Source organism: Schistocerca gregaria, chromosome 5 (assembly GCF_023897955.1).
Source record: "Schistocerca gregaria isolate iqSchGreg1 chromosome 5, iqSchGreg1.2, whole genome shotgun sequence".
In the NCBI taxonomy this organism is placed as follows: Eukaryota; Metazoa; Arthropoda; class Insecta; order Orthoptera; family Acrididae; genus Schistocerca; species Schistocerca gregaria.
This window is the reverse complement of record NC_064924.1, coordinates 445662965-445681676: the sequence shown is the minus strand read 5'-3', so window position 1 is coordinate 445681676 and position 18712 is coordinate 445662965.

The window sequence follows — 18712 nt, the reverse complement described above, 5'->3', positions numbered from 1 at the left end:
GCATAAGAAGTCAGCCTCATTCTGCCAACGGTCTTGTCAAACAGGGCGGAGGAGCGGATAGAGGTTCAGGGCACTCTCTTGTCCTAGGGGTGGGAAATTGCCCCTAAAGGCGGAAGAATCAGCAATGATCAACGACATGAGGGTGCAGAAGGCAATGGAAACCACTGCATTAACGACACTTAACGTGTATCCACAGGACATGTGGCCTGAAGTTGAAGAAGTGTCATGATGATCTCTCCATTGGCAAAAGATTCCGGAATAGTCCCCCATTCGGATCTCCGGGAGGGGACTGCCAAGGGGGAGGTTACAATGAGAAAAAGATTGAATAATCAACGGAAGGATAATGTTCTACGAGTCGGGCCGTGGAATGTCAGAAGGTTGTACGTGGTAGGGAAACTAGAAAATCTGAAAAGGGAAATGCAAAGGCTCAATCTAGATATAGTAAGGGTCAGTGAAGCGAAGTGGAATGAAGACAAGTATTTCTGGTCAGATGAGTATCGGGTAATATCACCAGCAGCAGAAAATGGTATTACAGTTGTAGGATTCGTTATGAACAGGAAGGTAGGGCAGAGGGTGTGTTATTGTGAACAGTTCAGTGACCGGGCTATTCTAATCAGAATCGACAGCAGACCAACACCGACAACGATAGTTCAGGTATACATGCCGACGTTGCAAGCTGAAGATGAACAGATAGAGAAAGTGTATGAGGATATTGAAAGGGTAATGCAGTATGTAAAGGGGGACGAAAATCTAATACACATGGGCGACTGGAATGCAGTTGTAGGGGAAAGAGTAGAGGAAAAGGTTATTGGAGAATATGGGCTTGCGACAAGGAATGAAAGAGGAGAAAGACTAATTAAGTTCTGTGACAAGTTTCAGCTAGTAACAGCGAATACCCTGTTCAAGAATCACAAGAGGAGGAGGTATACTTGGATAAGGTCGGTAGATACGGGAAGATTTCATTTAGATTACATCATGGTCAGACAGAGATTCCGAAATCAGATACTGGATTGTAAGGCGTACCCAGGAGCAGATATAGACTCAGATCACAATACAGTAGTGATGAAGACTAGGCTGAAGTTCAAGACATTAGTCAGGAAGAATCAATACGCAAAGTAGTGCGATACGCAAGTTCTAAGGAATGACGAGATACGTTTGAAGTTCTCTAACGCTATAGATAGAGCAATAAGGAATAGCGCTCTAGGCAGCACAGTTGAAGAGGAATGGACATCTCTAAAAAGGCCATCACAGAAGTTGGGAAGGAAAACATAGGTACAAAGAAGGTAGCTGCAAAGAAACCATGGGTAACAGAAGAAATACTTCAGTTGATTGATGAAAGGAGGAAGTACAAACATGTTCCAGAAAAATCAGGAATACAGAAATACAAGTCGCTGAGGAATGAAATAAGTAGGAAGTGCAGGGAAGCTAAGACGAAATGGCTGCTGGAAAAATGTGAAGACATCGAAAAAGATATGATTGTCGGATGGACAGACTCAGCATACAGGTAAGTCAAAACAACCTTTGGTGACAATAAAAGCAACGGTGGTAACATTAAGAGTGCAACGGGAATTCCACTGTTAAATGCAGAGGAGAGAGCAGATGAGAATACATTGAAATCCTCTATCAGGGTGAATATTTGTCTGATGTGATAGAAGAAGAAACCGGAGTCGATTTAGAAGAGATAGGGGATCCAGTATTAGAATGGAATTTAAAAGAGCTTTGGAGGACTTACGGTCAAATAAAGCAGAAGGGATAGATAACATTCCATCACAATTTCGAAAATCATTAGGGGAAGTAGCAACAAAACGACTATTGACGTTGGTGTGTAGAATATATGAGTCTGGCGACATACCATCTGACTTTCGGAAAAGCATCATCCACACAATTCCGAAGACCGCAAGAGCTGACAAGTGCGAGAATTATCCCACAATCAGCTTAACAGCTCACGCGTCGAAGTTGGTTACAAGAATAATATACAGAAGAATGGAAAAGAAAATTGAGAATGCGCTAGGTGACGATCAGTTTGGCTTTAGGAAAAGTAAGGCACGAGAGAGCCAATCCTGACGTTACGGCTAATAATGGAAGCAAGGCTAAAGAAAAATCAAGACACGTTCATAGGATTTGTCGACCTGGAAAAAGCGTTCGGCAATATAAAATGGTGCAAGCTGTTCAAGATTCTGAAAAAAGTAAGGGTAAGCTATAGGGAGAGACGGGTCATATACAATATGTATAACAACCAAGAGGGAATAATAAGAGTGGACGATCAAGAACGAAGTGCTCGTATTAAGAAGGGAGTAAGACAAGGCTGTAGCCTTTCGCCCCTACTCTTCAATCTGTACATCGAGGAAGCAATGATGGAAATAAAAGAAAGGTTCAGGAGCGGAATTAAAATACAAGGTGAAAGGATATCAATGATACGATTCGCTGATGACACTGCTATTCTGAGTGAAAGTGAAGAAGAATTAAATGATTTGCTGAACGAAATGAACCGTCTAATGAGTACACGGTATGGTTTGAGAGTAAATCGGAGAAAGACGAAGGTAATGAGAAGTAGTAGAATTGAGAACAGAGAGAAACTTAACATCAGGATTGATGGTCACGAAGTCAATGAAGTTAAGGAATTCTGCTACCTACGCAGTAAAATAACCAATGACGGACGGAACAAGGAAGACATCAAAAGCAGACTCGCTATGGCAAAAAAGGCATTTCTGGCCAATAGAAGTCTAATAATATCAAATACCGGCCTTAATTTGAGGAAGAAATTTCTGAGGATGTACGTCTGGAGTACAGCATTGTATGGTAGTGAAACATGGACTGTGGGAAAACCGGAACAGAAGAGAATCGAAGCATTTGAGATGTGGTGCTATAGACGAATGTTGAAAATTAGGTAGACCGATAAGGTAAGGAATGAGGAGATTCTACGCACAATGGGAGAGGAAAGGAATATGCGGAAAACACATGAGGAGAAGGGACAGGATGATCGGACATCTGCTAAGACATGAGGGAATGACTTCCATGGTACTAGAGGGAGCAAAAAATTTAGAGGAAGACAGAGATTGAAATACGTCAAGCAAATAATTGAGGACGTAGGTTGCAAGTGCTACTCTAAGATGAAGAGGTTGGCTCAGGTAAGGAATTCGTGGCGGGCCGCATCAAACCATTCAGTAGACTGATGACCAAAAAAAAAGTACACATGTAAGTCAGTGAGTCGCCGACACCGTAACTAAGGGACAAGGCCAAGATATGATAGATAGCATCACGACTGCAACCCCACTTTCTCCCCAAACACCACCCGCTAGTAAACTGAAGAGTCAAAGGTGTTAGTTGACCTAATATCGTGTAGGGGCACCGCGAGCACGCAGGAGTGCCTCAACACTACGCAGCATGGACTCGACTAAAGTATAAAGTAGTGCTGGAGGGAACTGACACCATTAATCCTGCAGGGCCGTCCATAAATCTGCAGGAGTGCCTGAACAGACATCCCAGTAATGCTCAATATTGTTCATGTCTGGGGAGTTTGTTGACAAGCGGAAGTGTTTAAACCCAGAAGAGTGTTCCTGAAGCCAGTCTGCAGCAATTCTAAACGTGTGGGTTGTCGCATGGTCCTGCTGGAATTGCCCAATTGCGTCGGAATGGACAATGGACATGAATGGATGCAGGTTATCAGACAGGATGCTTACGTACGTGTCACTTGTCAGAGTCATATCTAGAATTATCAGGCGTCCCATGTCACTCCAACTGCACACGCCCCACACCATTACAGAGCCTCCACCAGCATGAACAGTCCTCTGGTGATAAGCAGCGTTCGTGCATTGATGAGGTTGTCTCCTTGTCCGTACACGTCCATCCATTGGATAATATTTGAAACGAGTGTCGTCCGACCAGGCAAAATGTTTCCAGTCATCAACAGTCCAATGTCGCTGTTGATGGGCCCAGGCGAGGCGTAAAGCTTTGTGTCGTGCAGTCATCAAGAGTACACGAGTTGACCCCAAACCGAGCGAGGTGGCGCAGTGGTTAGCACACTGGACTCGCATTCGGGAGGACGACGGTTAAATCCCGTCTCCGGCCATCCTGATTTAGGTTTTCCGTGATTTCCCTAAATCGTTTCAGGCAAATGCCGGGATGGTTCCTTTGAAAGGGCACGGCCGATTTCCTTCCCAATCCTTCCCTAACCCGAGCTTGCGCTCCGTCTCTAATGACCTCGTTGTCGGCGGGACGTTAAACACTAACCACCACCACCACCTCGAGTTGACCTTCGGCTCTGAAGACCCATATCGATGATGTCTGGTTTAATGTTTCACACGCTGACATTTGTTAACGGGCCAGCATTGAAATCTGCAGCAATTTGAAGAAGGAGAGCACCTCTGTCACGATGAACGATTCTCTTCAGTCATCGTTGGTCCCTTAGTTGTCGGATCCTTTTCCGGCTGCGGCGAAGTCGGATATTTGAGGTTTAACAGGATTTCTGATATTCACGGTACACTCGTGAAATGGTCGTACGGGAAAATGCTCACTTCATCGCTGTCTCGGAGTAGCTGTGTCCTATCGCTCTTGAGCCGAGCATAACACCACAATCTTAAATCTTGATAACGTGCTATTGTAGCAGCAGTAACCGGTCAAACAACTCCGCCAGACACTTGTTGTCTTATATAGGCGTTGCTGACCTTATCACCGCATTCTGCCCGTTTACACATCTCTGTATTCCAATACGCATGGCCATAACAGTTTCTTTGGTGCTTCAGTGTAATAGCGCTAAAACCACTTGACATGACAATAGCTAAGACAGGCCTGGTATAAAGCAAACAATAAAAGCTAGACTTCAAATGTATAATGGAACTGTCAATAAATAAAAATAATAAAACCCTAGTACAAATTTCAAAATTAATAAAAACATAGTACAAAATACAAAAAGAGCCAGACGGAAATACCACAAACTAGACATACTAGTTAATGTTAATATATAAAGTGCGTCATATTAACAATGCTAGGCTATGGATGCAAGTAGTGGAACACAGTGTTTAGGGCATCCAACATAGTCATGATGCACAAAATCTTCAGTAATGGAGAAGCCAGCGTGGCTAGTAAAGTTCACAACATACAAAATATATACACAGCTGAAGAGCTACACATTAGGCATTAAGTTGGGCAACAATGTATTATGCACCACCCATCAAAAGAAAAATCGAACTTAGTTCCGAAAAGTTAGGCAACGCCTCACATTTGACATGACAAGGGGACGTTACAGATACAACTCAGGCAAAAATGACCAAAAACGCAACCTATTGTAGTGGACACCACTGTAGACACTGCAAATAGTTGCTGAGCATCTCTTTATGTTTAACTTCGGTTTGCTCATTGTAGCTGTTGTCTGGATGTTTCAACTTGCACTTCATGATTTCTAACTCTTCGAGAATGTTAAGGACCGGTCCTTTTGACTGTATATGTAAGAAGTCGTCTTTAACGTTACGTAAGCTGTGCGTATTGCTTGCCAAACGCACTGCTAGAGCTAAGTTATAATTACGAGTTCTCAAAATCAACTAGGTAAACCACAACCAGCTCAATCCAGTTACTGATGATCAGATCCCGTAGAGCTTCCAAATAAGGGGATGATGTCTGCTGCGTTTCAGGTGGTGGTCTAAATAATACAAGATATTTTTTTCGGATTAAGGTTGGGTATTGTAGTGTGTCGGTCAAAGAACGACGCGGTGCCTCATTGTTCGTGATACATGATATCAACGCGAATACGACTATGGTCACCTTGGGAGACTGGAGTATGCACAGTACAGTCATAATGAAGATGTACAAGAAAGGTCAAAACTTGGTCACCGAATATCTTAAAAGATGTTCACGGTAACCTGTATGGGAGGGCCAAGTTATGCTACGAAAAACAGTTACAAATCATCTCAGAACCACTTACGACCTGAAGTGCACCCTCCAAATAGTGTGGTTTAAACACCTTATCAGGTCGTCGGCACACTCCTTGCTTTACGTAATTTGAAAAGAGCAAAATCGCGACTCTTCGGACTACACCGTACGCTCACAAGTAGCTACTGTACAGTTTCTGTCTTGTTTCAACCCCTGAAGACATGCAGCCTCACGCGGAGGTGACAAAAGTCATGAGATACCTCCTCACATCGTGTCGGACCTCCTTTTCCTCGGCGTAGTGCCGCAGCTCGACGTGGCATCGACTCAACAAGTCGGTGTAAGTCCACAGCAGAAATAGGCCCATTGAGCCTTACTGCCTCCATAGCCGTCCACAGCTGCTAAAGTGCTGCCTTTGTAGGATATTGTGCAGGAACTGACCTCTCCAATATGCCCACGAATATTCTCTGGGATTCTTATCGAGCGATCTGAGTGGTCAAATCGTTCTCTCAAAGTCTCCAGTATGTTCTTCAAATCAATTGCGAATAATTGTGGCCCGGTGACAAGGCACATTCTAACTTAAAAAAAAAAAAAAACTCTTTGTTTGGGCACATGCAGTCTATCTATGGTGCAAATGGTCTCCAAATAGCCAAATATATCCTCTTCCAGTCAATGATCGGTTCAGTTGGACCAAAGGATACAGTCCACTCTTTGTAAACACACTGTGGAGCCACCATCAGCTTGCACCATGCCTTGTTGACACTTAGGATCCACGGCTTCGTGAGGACTGAGCTACACCCGAATGCTACCATCCGCTCTTACCTACTGAAATCGGGACTCATCCGACCACGCCACAGTTTCTAGTTGTCTGGGGTACAATGATACGGTCACGAGCCCAGGCGGTGCGCTGCAAGCAATGTCGTGCTGTTATCGCAGGCACCCGCCTTGACCCTCTATTGACATAGCTCATTAATGCCAAATTTCGCCACTGTGTCATAAAGGATACGTCCCACATTGATTTATGCCGTTATTTGAATCATTGTTGCTTGTCTGTTAGCACTTACTACTTTATACAAACTCCGCTGCTATCGGTCGTTACGTGAAGGCCGTTGGCCACTGCGTTGTCTGTAATCGGAGGCAATATCAGAAGTCTGGTAATCTTGGTACACACTTAACACCGTGGATCTCGAAACATTGATTTCCCTCTCTATTTCCGAAATGAGATGTCCCATGTGTCTAGCTGCAGATACCGCGTTCAGAGTCTGTTAACGCCCGTCATGCAGCCATAATCAATTCGTAAACCTTTTAGCATGAATCACCTGAGCACAAAAGACAGCTCCGCCAATGCACTGCCCTTTTATACCTTGTGTACGCGGTGCTGTTGCCATCTGTATATTGTGAACATCGCTGTCCCATGATTTTTGTCACCTCATTGTATATGCTGATGAACATACTGACTTGCTGGGAGGTATTCGACTCAGAGTATCCAGTGAAAGCAGTTTTCTTCCCTATGTTGGCTCGAAAATTGGATGAGGTGGACCTTCACAAAGCAGCAATCAGCCCTACAGGGTTTGTACCGATTGTCGTTGAAAAGGCGTGACATTCGCCTTTGTACGCCATGATACTTATACAACCACTATTTTGCACCATGTAAAGCGCTCCGTAACTTTTTTATTAGGATGATTCATATTTTGTCCGATGAACTTATTGTTGGGTAACAGTTTGTTGGTAAATGTGATGTTTAGGTTGGATGGTTGATTGTACATAAGGGAATACACAGTACAAATTTAATCTTGTCTTCCAATAAGAAGGGACGAATAATCCTGAAAAACTGTATGAAGGAAATACGAAAGTCAGTACTTCGGGCGGATCAGAGAGCAACTTCTTGATGGAAGTTAAACTTGATCAGACTATGACACACAGGTTAAACATTTGTGACTCTTGAGCATTTCTCAACAGACGAAACATTTCACCATTTTTCCAGGCCTTTGTACAGGAATACTTACTCTTCTCATGTTTCTGCTGAAAATCTTTCAGCCATTTTAAGGCAAGCTGCAACTTACTGCTGACCACTAAGAGGTTCTACTTCTTCTTAGAGACTCTAATACCATGTGGCCTGAAGCTATAATGAAGAGTTCAGTGTCCTTGTGTCAGAGACAATACAGTTACTGCAATAGCGAAAGTCACAGACAAGACTAATGTGCTAAATATGAACTGAGGTTAGCTCTATGTTACGGAAATCGGTTTTGCTTGACACTTGCTGCTACTTCGCAGAGGCATTTCAGAATTCATAATACATCGCGACATCAAACAAAATTTTTTGTGGATTTAAACTAAAGAAAAATTCCAATTTTACAAATGGTCTGCATGAATCCATAGTTTGACTGAGAAAATAGGTGGTGCTTTGAACCTAGCGACGCATGCACGATCGTAGTCAGTTGTGGACAGTGTGACCCGTGTAACATGCGATGAACTAAGGGAAATTAGACACAAAGGTAATGGGAGTCAGGGGGTGGAATTAGAATAACAGGAAATCCAGTGACAAATGAGCAGATGAAGTATGGGCAATCTTTTCGTTCGACAGGCTACCAGAATTCGACTTTGAGCTAAATATTTTCAAACCAAAGACAAAACATGTTAATGGTAGCAGACTCGTTGACAGCGATTTGCTGACATTCAGAATGAAAGGGTTAGAATTTGTAGAACAGAGGGATTCTGAGGAAGATATTGGGAAGAAGAACAGGATACCATCAATACAGAAGACGAGCGAACCAGGAACTGTGTACACTGGTAGAGAAAATCTCAGGCACCGTTAGGAAAAGCCGGACATGTTCTTTGAACACATCCTTATAAACAACCAGGGGATGCTGACACTCAGATAATGAAGTTTCTTCTGAACAGAAGAAACAAAATACCGTTATCAAGAGATACAAAGGAGGGTAGCATAAATTGAAATACAGGAAACAGAAATTTACAACTGGGTAAGTCAGACAAAAAATTCAGATTGTGACTAGTTTCCAGGTCGGAGCCACATGGAAAAAATCATCGACACCAGGCGCAGAAGGATGCAAATTATGAGTCGACGTAATATTAGACAGAGACAATGACCGGAAGTTGGGGTCTTGCCCATTCGTCTCGTGTAGGGTGCTTGAAGGACGCTCCGTTCTCGGAATGCTATACAACAATTCAAGGAAATAACATTAATAGTTTTATAATGCTGAAGATTAGATGGGTAGATCACATAACTAATAAGTAGGTATTGAATAGAATTGGGGAGACGAGGAGTTTTTGGCAAAACTTGACTAGAAGAAGGGACCGGTTGGTAGGTCTGTAACATTGCAAGTGTAACGTTCTTAAAAAAGGAATGAGAATGATGACGATTACGTTGAATGAAGTCTGATCTGTGGACTGGATACAAAACTCCAACTGCAAGTTGGGTGCTTACTCTGTGTCATTGTTAGCAAAACTTTACACGAGTCAATTCGGCAATTCAACTCCCAGTACCAACAAAGAAATACAGTCTCACCAACTGCGGCATAATAGCGTATACAGACAGTGATTAAATACTGTAAAATGCCTTTTTATTCCAGTCAGTGACCACAAAATGAATTCCTTAGACGATAACCGGCTTCAGTCTGTAATGACCATCCTCAGATCTTTTTTACACCATGTCCTAAAGTGATAAGGCCGTAATGGCATCGTCATGACGATACTAAGATGTTAACAGTCACTGCAAATATATTCAGCCCCTTAGGCACTGAATCTTAAGGCCTTGTTCACGCAACAAATAAATTAAATTTTCTTACCTCTAAAGTAGCAACGGAGTAAAGCGATATATTGTGGTCTCTCATAAAAAATATGAATGCTAGCTACAGGCTCAGCAGTGTGCAATGCTTGAAATGCACTTCAAATTCTTTTGGCTGATAAAAGAGAGCATTTGAGAATAATCTTCCTTAAAAAAATATATGGCCTGTACTGGAAGGCGGTACTGATTACGGCGAATTACTAACACTGAGTTTTCTTAGCAAAATAACATTGCAAGGTAATTTTGTCTTTTCTAAAACATCTGACAATTGTAGCCACATTACTCAAATTGATTCACAAACAATAAGATTATTATCTCATTTCATTAATCTAGCACAACTGTAAATCATCAAATTACATAGAGCTCTGTTAACAAATCTAAAAAGCATTACTAAAATGAAATATCTAGCTAGTCTTTTTCTCAAAGCAGTTTACGTACATTCCTGGGTTACTCACCAATTACAAATTATCAGCCAACTCATCTATACTAAAGCGCTGGCAAAAACAAATCAACAATATTGACATACCTACAATAATCTAATTCTTGATGAATTCACGCAGCACGCCACAGAAACTGCCTACTCCATCGTCTTTTCCTCACAGAGAGCTACTTACAACTGTACGCCCAGCGCTCCCTTACTCCAACACTAGCAGTACAGTATCTTTGGTTCTGTGGTCACACAAAGTCAGCGATCCACATTATCGAGAATGTCAGAGGCATTCATCGTTATAGTATCCTAGTTTCATTTTAATTTATTAATATTCTTATCTTATTCTGGTGCCACATACGTGCCCCAGTATACTCCTTTAAAGTTGAAACACAGTTTGTGGATCACTAATAAATGCTGTTGTAACACTATCTTCTAGGCCACGCTAATACTCTGCAATTACTGTCGTAAAACTGAGCCGATACTGAGCGGCCAAAGCTGGCAGGAGCGGCGTTTATGTTCTCTTCTTGTAGAAGCCGCTTCTGTCGTGTTGCGGTCCTAATCAGCGCACCTTGGCCGACGTTGTTTGACCGCCTTCTCTGCTCTTGTGTTGATGATCCGATTTAATACTATCTCAGATGGCCAAACCGAGAAGACTTTGATGTGATGAATGACAGCTATCTCTAAGCGAGGAAACACGAAAGTTAACACAAATGAGTAGAAAAAACAATTTTCTGATATTCAGATACAGCATTAACGGTGTGTTGCACAGTCACGGCATTTACATATCTAGCAGTAATGTTGCAAAGCGTTGGAATGGAGCGACAACTAAAAATCAATTGAAACGAAAGCGAATGCCCGATTTCGGTTTATTGGGACAATTCTGGGGAAGCGTGTAACTCTGTGGATTCTTATTTCGTCGACCCACTTAACTTTCAACCAGATATTCGTACATGACACAGGCAGTCTCTAGCGCGGAAAAGTTCCTGAATTGCTTTGAGTGCCATCTGTGACCCCACAGCCGAACAAATATCAGGGTGCTATAACAATTTAAAAGATATAGTAACCTCTTTATTAAAACATGGTCTGTGATGAGGACATGCCGCAATATCTTTTTTCTTTGATTATAAAATGGATTAAATGGCTCTGAGCACTATGGGACTTAACATCTGAGGTCATCAGATACTTAGAACTACTTAAACCTAACTAACCTAAGGACATCACACACATCCATGCCCGAGGCAGGATTCGAACCTGCGACCGTAGCAGCAGCCCGGTTCCGGACTGAAGCGCCTAGAACCGCTCGGCCACAACGGCCGGCTTTGATTATAAGAAACGAAATTAATGAAAAGTATTTTTGTAGCAGATATTCACTGAGAGTCAAAGAAATTGATAGACCTGTCCAACTTCGTGTAGGGCCAGCGCGAGCACGCAGAAGTGCTGCAACACGACGTGGCATGGAGCCGAATAATGTATGTAGTAGAGCTGGAGGGAACTGACACCATGAATGCTACAGGGCTGTCTATAAATCCGTAAGAGTACGAGGGATTGGGGGGGGATAGAGATCGCTTCGCAAGTTGCAGGGTATCCCATATATACTCAATAATTTTCAGGTCTGGGGAGTTTTCTGGCCAGCGGAAGAATGTTCCTGGAGCCACTCTGCAGCATATCTGGACGTGTGGGGTGTCGCATTGTCCTTCTGGAATTAGCCAAGTCCTACGGAATGCGCAACGGACATGAATGGATGCAGGTGATCAGACAGGATGCTTACGCACATGTCACCTGTCAGAATCGTATCTAGACCTATCAGGGATCCCATATCAGTCCAACCGCTACACCATTACCGAGCCTCCACCAGCTTGACCAGTCCCCTGCTGAGATGCAGACACCATGGATTCATTACGTTGTCTCCATGCCCGTATTCGTCCATCCATTCGATAAAATTTAAAACGAGACTCGTCCGACCAGAAAACATGTTTCCAATCATCAACAGTCCAGTGTCAGCGTTGACGGGCCCAGGTGAGGCGTAAAGCTTTGTGTCGTGTGGTCATCAAGGAAACACTAGTGGGCCTTCAGCTCCGAAATGATGATGTTTCGTTGAATGGTTCGCACGCTGACTTTTGTTGATGGCCCAGCATTGTAATCTGCAGCAATTTGCGGGAGGGTTGCACTTCTACTACATTGAACATTTGTGTTCATTCGTTGTTGGCCCCGTTCTGGCAGGATCTTTTCCGGCCGCATCGATGTCGGAGATTTGGTGTTTCACCAGATTCCTAATATTCACGGTACAGTCGTGAAAAGGTCGTACGAGAAAATCCCCACTTCATCGCTACCTCGGAGGAGCTGTGTCCTAACGCTCGTGTGCCAAGTATAACACCACGTTTTTTTCAAACTCACTTAAATCTTTTGACCTGCCATTGTAGCAGCAGTAATAATTGTGTGAGTCACTTGTTGTCTTATATTGGCATTGCAGCGCCTTATTCTGTCTGTTTACATAACCCTGTATTTGAACACACGTACCTATCCAGTTTCTTCGGCGCTTCAGTGCGAGATGAGTGTCATCAGTAACAATATGACGGAACTCGTTTGGAAAGAACCCAGTAGCGAAGCTGATTTTTTGTCAATTTCCCGAGTGAGCTGATGTTGCAACAGAAGTACACTACTGGCCATCAAAATTGCTACACCACGAAAGTGACGCTAAAGACGCGAAATTTAACCGACAACAAGAAGATGCTGTGATATGCAAATGATTAGCTTTTCAGAGCATTCACACAAGGTTGGCGCCGGTGGCGACACCTACAGCGTGCTGACATGAAGAAAGTTTCCAACCGATTTCTCATACACAAACAGCAGTTAACCGGCGTTGCCTGGTGAAACGTTGTTGTGATGCCTTGTGTAAGGAGGAAAAATACGTACCATCACGTTTCCGACTTTGATAAAGGTCGGAGTCTAGCCTATCGCGATAGCAATTTATCGTATTGTGACAGTGCTGCTCGCATTGGTCGAGATACAATGACTGTTAGCAGAATATGGCACCCGTGGGTTCAGGAGGTTAATACGGAACGCCGTGTTGGATCCCAACGTCCTCGTATCACTAGCAGTCGAGATGACAGGCATCTTATTCGCATGGCTGTCACAGATCGTGCAGTCACGTCTCGATCCCCGAGTCAACAGATGAGGACGTTTGGAAGACAAAAACCATCTGCACGAACAGTTCGACGACGTTTTCAGCAGCACGGACTATCAGCTCGGAAACCATGGCTGTGGTTAACCTTGACGCTGCATCACAGACAGGAGCGCCTGCGATGGTGTACTCAACGACGAACCTGGGTGCATGAATGGCAAAATGTCATTTTTTCGGATGAATCCAGGTTCTGTATACAGCATCATGATGGTCGCATCCGTGTTTGGCGACATCGCGGTGAACGCACATTGGAAGCGTGTATTCGTCATCGCCATACTGGCGTATCAGCCGGCGTGATGGTACGAGGTGCCATTGATTACACGTCTCAGTCACCCCTTGTTCGCATTGACGGCACTTTGAACAGTGGACGTCACATTTGAGATGTGTTACGATCCGTGACTCTACCCTTCATTCGATCCCTGCGAAACCCTACATTTCAGCAGGATAATGCACGACCGCATGTTGCAGGTCCTGTTCGGGCCTTTGTGGATACAGAAAATGTTTGGCTGCTGCTCTGGCCAGCACATTCTCCAAATCTCTCACCAACTGAAAACGTCTGGTCAATGGTAGCCGAACAACTGGCTCGTCACAATACGTCAGTCACTACTCTTTTGATGAACTGTGGTATCGTGTTGAAGCTGTTTGGGCAGCTGTACCGGCACACGCCATCCTAGCTCTGTTTGACTCAATGCCCAGGCGTATCAAGGCCGTTATTAAGGCTGGAGGCGGTTTTTCTGGGCACTGTTTTCTCAGGATCTATGCACCCAAATTGCGTGAAAATGTAATCACATGTCAGTTCTAGTATAATATATTTGTCCAACGAATATCCGTTTATGATCTGCATTTCTTCTTGTTGTAGCAATTTTAATGGTCAGTAGTGTAGTTAGTTTTTATACAAGTCTAAATGTATCTTTCTTTCTTTCACAGCGTCAGTATTTGTTGCCACTGGCCCAGTATTACACGCACATGAGATATCTATGCTGGCCGCCCCGACTACGGCATTAGCGGACTAAGAGGCAGTGTCCGCCTGTCGGCACCTGGAACTCTGAGCAAATGGCCTGGACGCGTCCCCGCCTCAGCGCGATGCCCAGATATCTGGCGCTGATCTGACGTTGATGGATTATCGCCCCCCGTGAGGTACGGCGCGGAGCGATGCAATTCCGTTTCGGGCGCGCCGGTCTCTGGTACGGCGGAGCGCGGCCGCGGCGGCGCTAGCCCGCGCGTGTGATATGTGCCGGAGCACTGACCTCCGGCGCACGTGCAGACTGGATGGAGACCGGCCGTGTCTGCGCCTACCTGCCGCGCCGCCATAACTCACCGGCGCGCCGGGCGCCGCGTCTCTCGGGGGTCACACCGCGTGGGACGCACTCCACTACCTGAGCAGCCGTGTCGGCGGCGTACGTGCCGGCGAGGCGACGACGTCGTTTCGACGGCAGCAGTCGGTCGTCCGGTGCGGCCCATCAGCGCTCCGGACCAAGACCAAGGGCTAAGTCAGAATTAACAACAACTTAGCACAACGACTTTCTTGAAGTTTATTTCTTATTCTTCTACAGCTACATCTACAGTTAGCAAGCCACTAAATTATGTATAGCGGAGGGTAGGCTATACCGCTGTTGTTTAGGGCTCTCAGATCGCGGTTATCAGGGTCTTTACAATTCCTGCATAAGACGAATGACGAATACGTCTGCAAAAAAAAAAAAAAAAAAAAAAAAAAAAAAAAATGTACACAACTCACTCACTCCATCGGACTCTTCCTTACATTAGCACACAGGGCCTATGGAATATCAGACCAGCTGTGTGGCAGGATTGAAGAGTTTTTAACAAACAGAATATGGCATCTTATTCTACAGACCTTAAAGTGGCGAGCCACAGGGGAGTGTTACGGGACCATTGTTTATCACAATATATACAAATAACCTAGTAGATGTCCGCCCCCGGTAGCTGAGTGGTCAGCGCGACAGAATGTCAATCCTAAGGGCCTGGATTCGATTCCTGGGTGGATCGGAGATTTTGTTGTGTTGTCCTATTCATCATCATTTCATCCCTATCGACGCGCAAGTCGCCGAAGTAGCGTCAGGTCGAAAGACTTGCACGAGGCGAGTGGTCTACCCGATGGCAGGCCCTCGTCACACACGTCCTAGTAGATGGTGTCGGAAGCTCCATGCGGCTTTTCGCAGATGATGCTGTAGAATAGAGAGAAGTTGAAGCATTAGAAAATTGCAGCGAAATGTAGGAAGATCTGCAGCGGAGTGGCAACTGATCCTTAAAATGCCGGCCGCTGGCGGCCGAGCGCTTCTAGGCGCTTCAGTCTGGAACCGCGCGACCGCTACGGTCGCAGGTTCGAATCCTCCCTCGGGCATGGATGTGTGTCATGTCCTCAGTTTAGTTAGGTTTAAGTAGTTCTAAGTTCTAGGGGACTGATGACCTCAGATGTTGTCACGTAGTGCTCATAGCCATTTGAACCATCTTGAATGCTTAAAAGAGACAAACGTAATGTATTGCGAATACATAGAATGAAGGATCCTTTATTGTATGATTATATGATAGCGGAACAAACACTAGTAGCAGTTACTTCTGTAAAATATCTGGGAGTGTGCGTACGGAACGATTGGAAGTGGAATGATCATATAAAATTAATTGTTGGTAAGGCGGGTGCCAGGTTGAGATTCATTGGGAGAGTCCTTAGAAAATGTAGTCCATCAACAAAGGAGGTGGCTTACAAAACACTCGTTCCATCTATGCTTAAGTATTGCTCACCAGTGTGGGATCCGTAGCAGGTCGGGTTGACAGAGAAGATAGAGAAGATCCAAAGAAGAGCGGCGCGTTTCGTCACAGGGTTAGATGGTAATCGTGATAGCGTTACGGAGATGTTTAGCAAAATCAAGCAGCAGACTCTGCAAGAGAGGCGCTCTGCATCGTGGTGTAGCTTGCTGTCCAGGTTTCGACAGTGTGCGTTTCTGGATGAGGTATCGAATATATTGCTTCCCTCTACTTATACCTCCCGAAGAGATCACGAATGTAAAATTAGAGAGATTCGAGCGCGCACGGAGGCTTTGCATAGTCATTCTTCCCGTACGTGACTGGAACAGGAAAGGGAGGTAATGCAGTGGCACGTAAAGTGCCCACCGCCGCACACCATTGGGTGGCTTTCGGAGCATAAATGTAGATTTAGATGTAGATGTAGGGTCATTCTTAACTGTATAAAAGTAAAAACCGATACAACACAAGCTATTAAAATATGGTTAGCAGACCAATAAACAATCAGTTAAAGAAAGATGGTTGTCTGACCACTAACTGGATGAATCAATCATCCCCGGCGCACATTAAAATCTCCTGCCTTACAGATTCGGCAGAATGAGAGAGGAAATGGAAAAATCACTTTTGTCATTGTAGAAGCATAAAATTTTTAAAAAACTATGTAAAAATGTTTTCTACGTATTGTCTCAAACGCAGTTAAAACTGAAAAATTATTTCCAAAGTAATGAAAAGTTTCCGGACCTTCGAAGTTCTCTCTACGCAATAAAAATATGACTGACATAGACTGTTACCAATAATAAGAGCTATGTAGAATTAATCATGAACTGTAGTACAAATTTGAAACGTTGTAACGAGAAGGCAAGGCTTTAATACTGATGAAGTGAACAATCTGACTGCAAGAATTTTGAACAGTATAAACTGCCTGAATAATGTACTTTGATATAAAACCTACGACAGTTATAAATTTTCTTCGCTTTACGTCTATGGTCACAAACGTTTTGTCAACAGATTACACGTTTCGATCTATAATCACCATCTTCAGATCTGTTTTACAGAAACAGTGTCCTAATGTACTGCAGCCATAGGGGCATGGACACTATGGCTCATTACATTAGACATTGTTTTTGTAAAACAGATCTGAACATGCTCATTATAGATCGAAACCGGTAATCTGTTGACAAAACGTTTGTGACCATAGATGTAAATGAAATTTATTCTATATTCGGGTCACTGTTTTATTCTTAACAATGTCGCAGCTTGTGCTACGATAATCCCCAGATCCCGGAACTAAAACTGATACAAAACACAGAAAAATCTAACTGTCTCTGAACGACAAAAGTCGGCCCTGATTGACTAAAAAAAACATCAAGATATTCAGCCCTTACCTCTATTCTGCACAAATGTGGATAACGCGTTGCAGTACCCCTCTGTGTACTACGCTAAAGCTGCAAATTACTGTATCTACACAGACACACTCGTGAGGTGCAATGAGTTCTCTGTTAGCTGCAAATCGAGGTATTTACGAAAAACACTTGGCTCCTTTTCTACTTTCAAAAAAACGCGATAAGTTAAAAATTGTAATAGAAAGGTAGCTGAAAAATGGCGATACGATAATAAAAGAGTGACTTCAAAAAAATTTAATTATGTTCCTCTTCAAGTAAATAAAAGATTTGTCACACTTCCTCCTTCACAGATCAATTACCATGAGTTAACCATCTTAATTAAACACATCGACAATTTGAGACTTCACATTTGAAACAACTGTTTCCTCAGTTAACATAGCTAACCGCTATCTACTACAACCATACGGGCTCGACGAAGATGATAACCTAGCCCTGCGATATAGCTTACAACATCGTTGCTCGCTCACATGAAACAGCTCCAGACCAAAGATATGACATTACTGTACAATCGATTGGCCAGCGGCCTTGCCGCAGTGGTAACACCGGTTCCCGTCAGATCACCGAGGTTAAGTGTTGTCGGACTGGACGTGTGCCCTTGCGAGGCAAACTGAGGAGTTACTTGATTGAGAAGCAGCGGTTCCGGTCTCGTAAACTGACACACGGTCGGGAAAGCGGTATGCTCACTACATGCCCCTCCGTATCCGTATCCATTGACGCATGTGGTCATGAGGATTACACGGTGGACAGTCGGTACCGTTGGGCCTTTCAAAGCCTATTCGGACGGAGCGCAATCGATTAATACTCAAATGACACCAGTCAAGCTTAACTGCCATCTTCAGATAATATGTATTCTAAATGCACTTTTTAAATGCAGTCGCAGCTTACAAGATCGTTACATGGTGCATGCCATTCTTATTTAAATATCCAGGTAAAATGTTCTATGTCCAGCCCCGTTATCTATGACTGTAATCGAAACAAAACGCCTGTACATGGTCGTAGAAGTTTGTTACGCACTGAAGCGTCCATGTAGTCATTTCCTTTACAGTCAGTAGCATGTAAGCTACACTAGAAGTCAATAGCTTATGAGTTGCTGACTGTAAAGGAAATTAACAATTTTTTTTATAATTTTTATAATTTTACAATTGATTGTCTGCTTACTATTGCTTTCTCCTATTCTGACTACGTCAGATACATTCATATCAATTAAAATTCAGGACAGGTATGCTGATAAATTGGCTTCCACCCTCTCATGATAATATGAAAGATACTCAGTC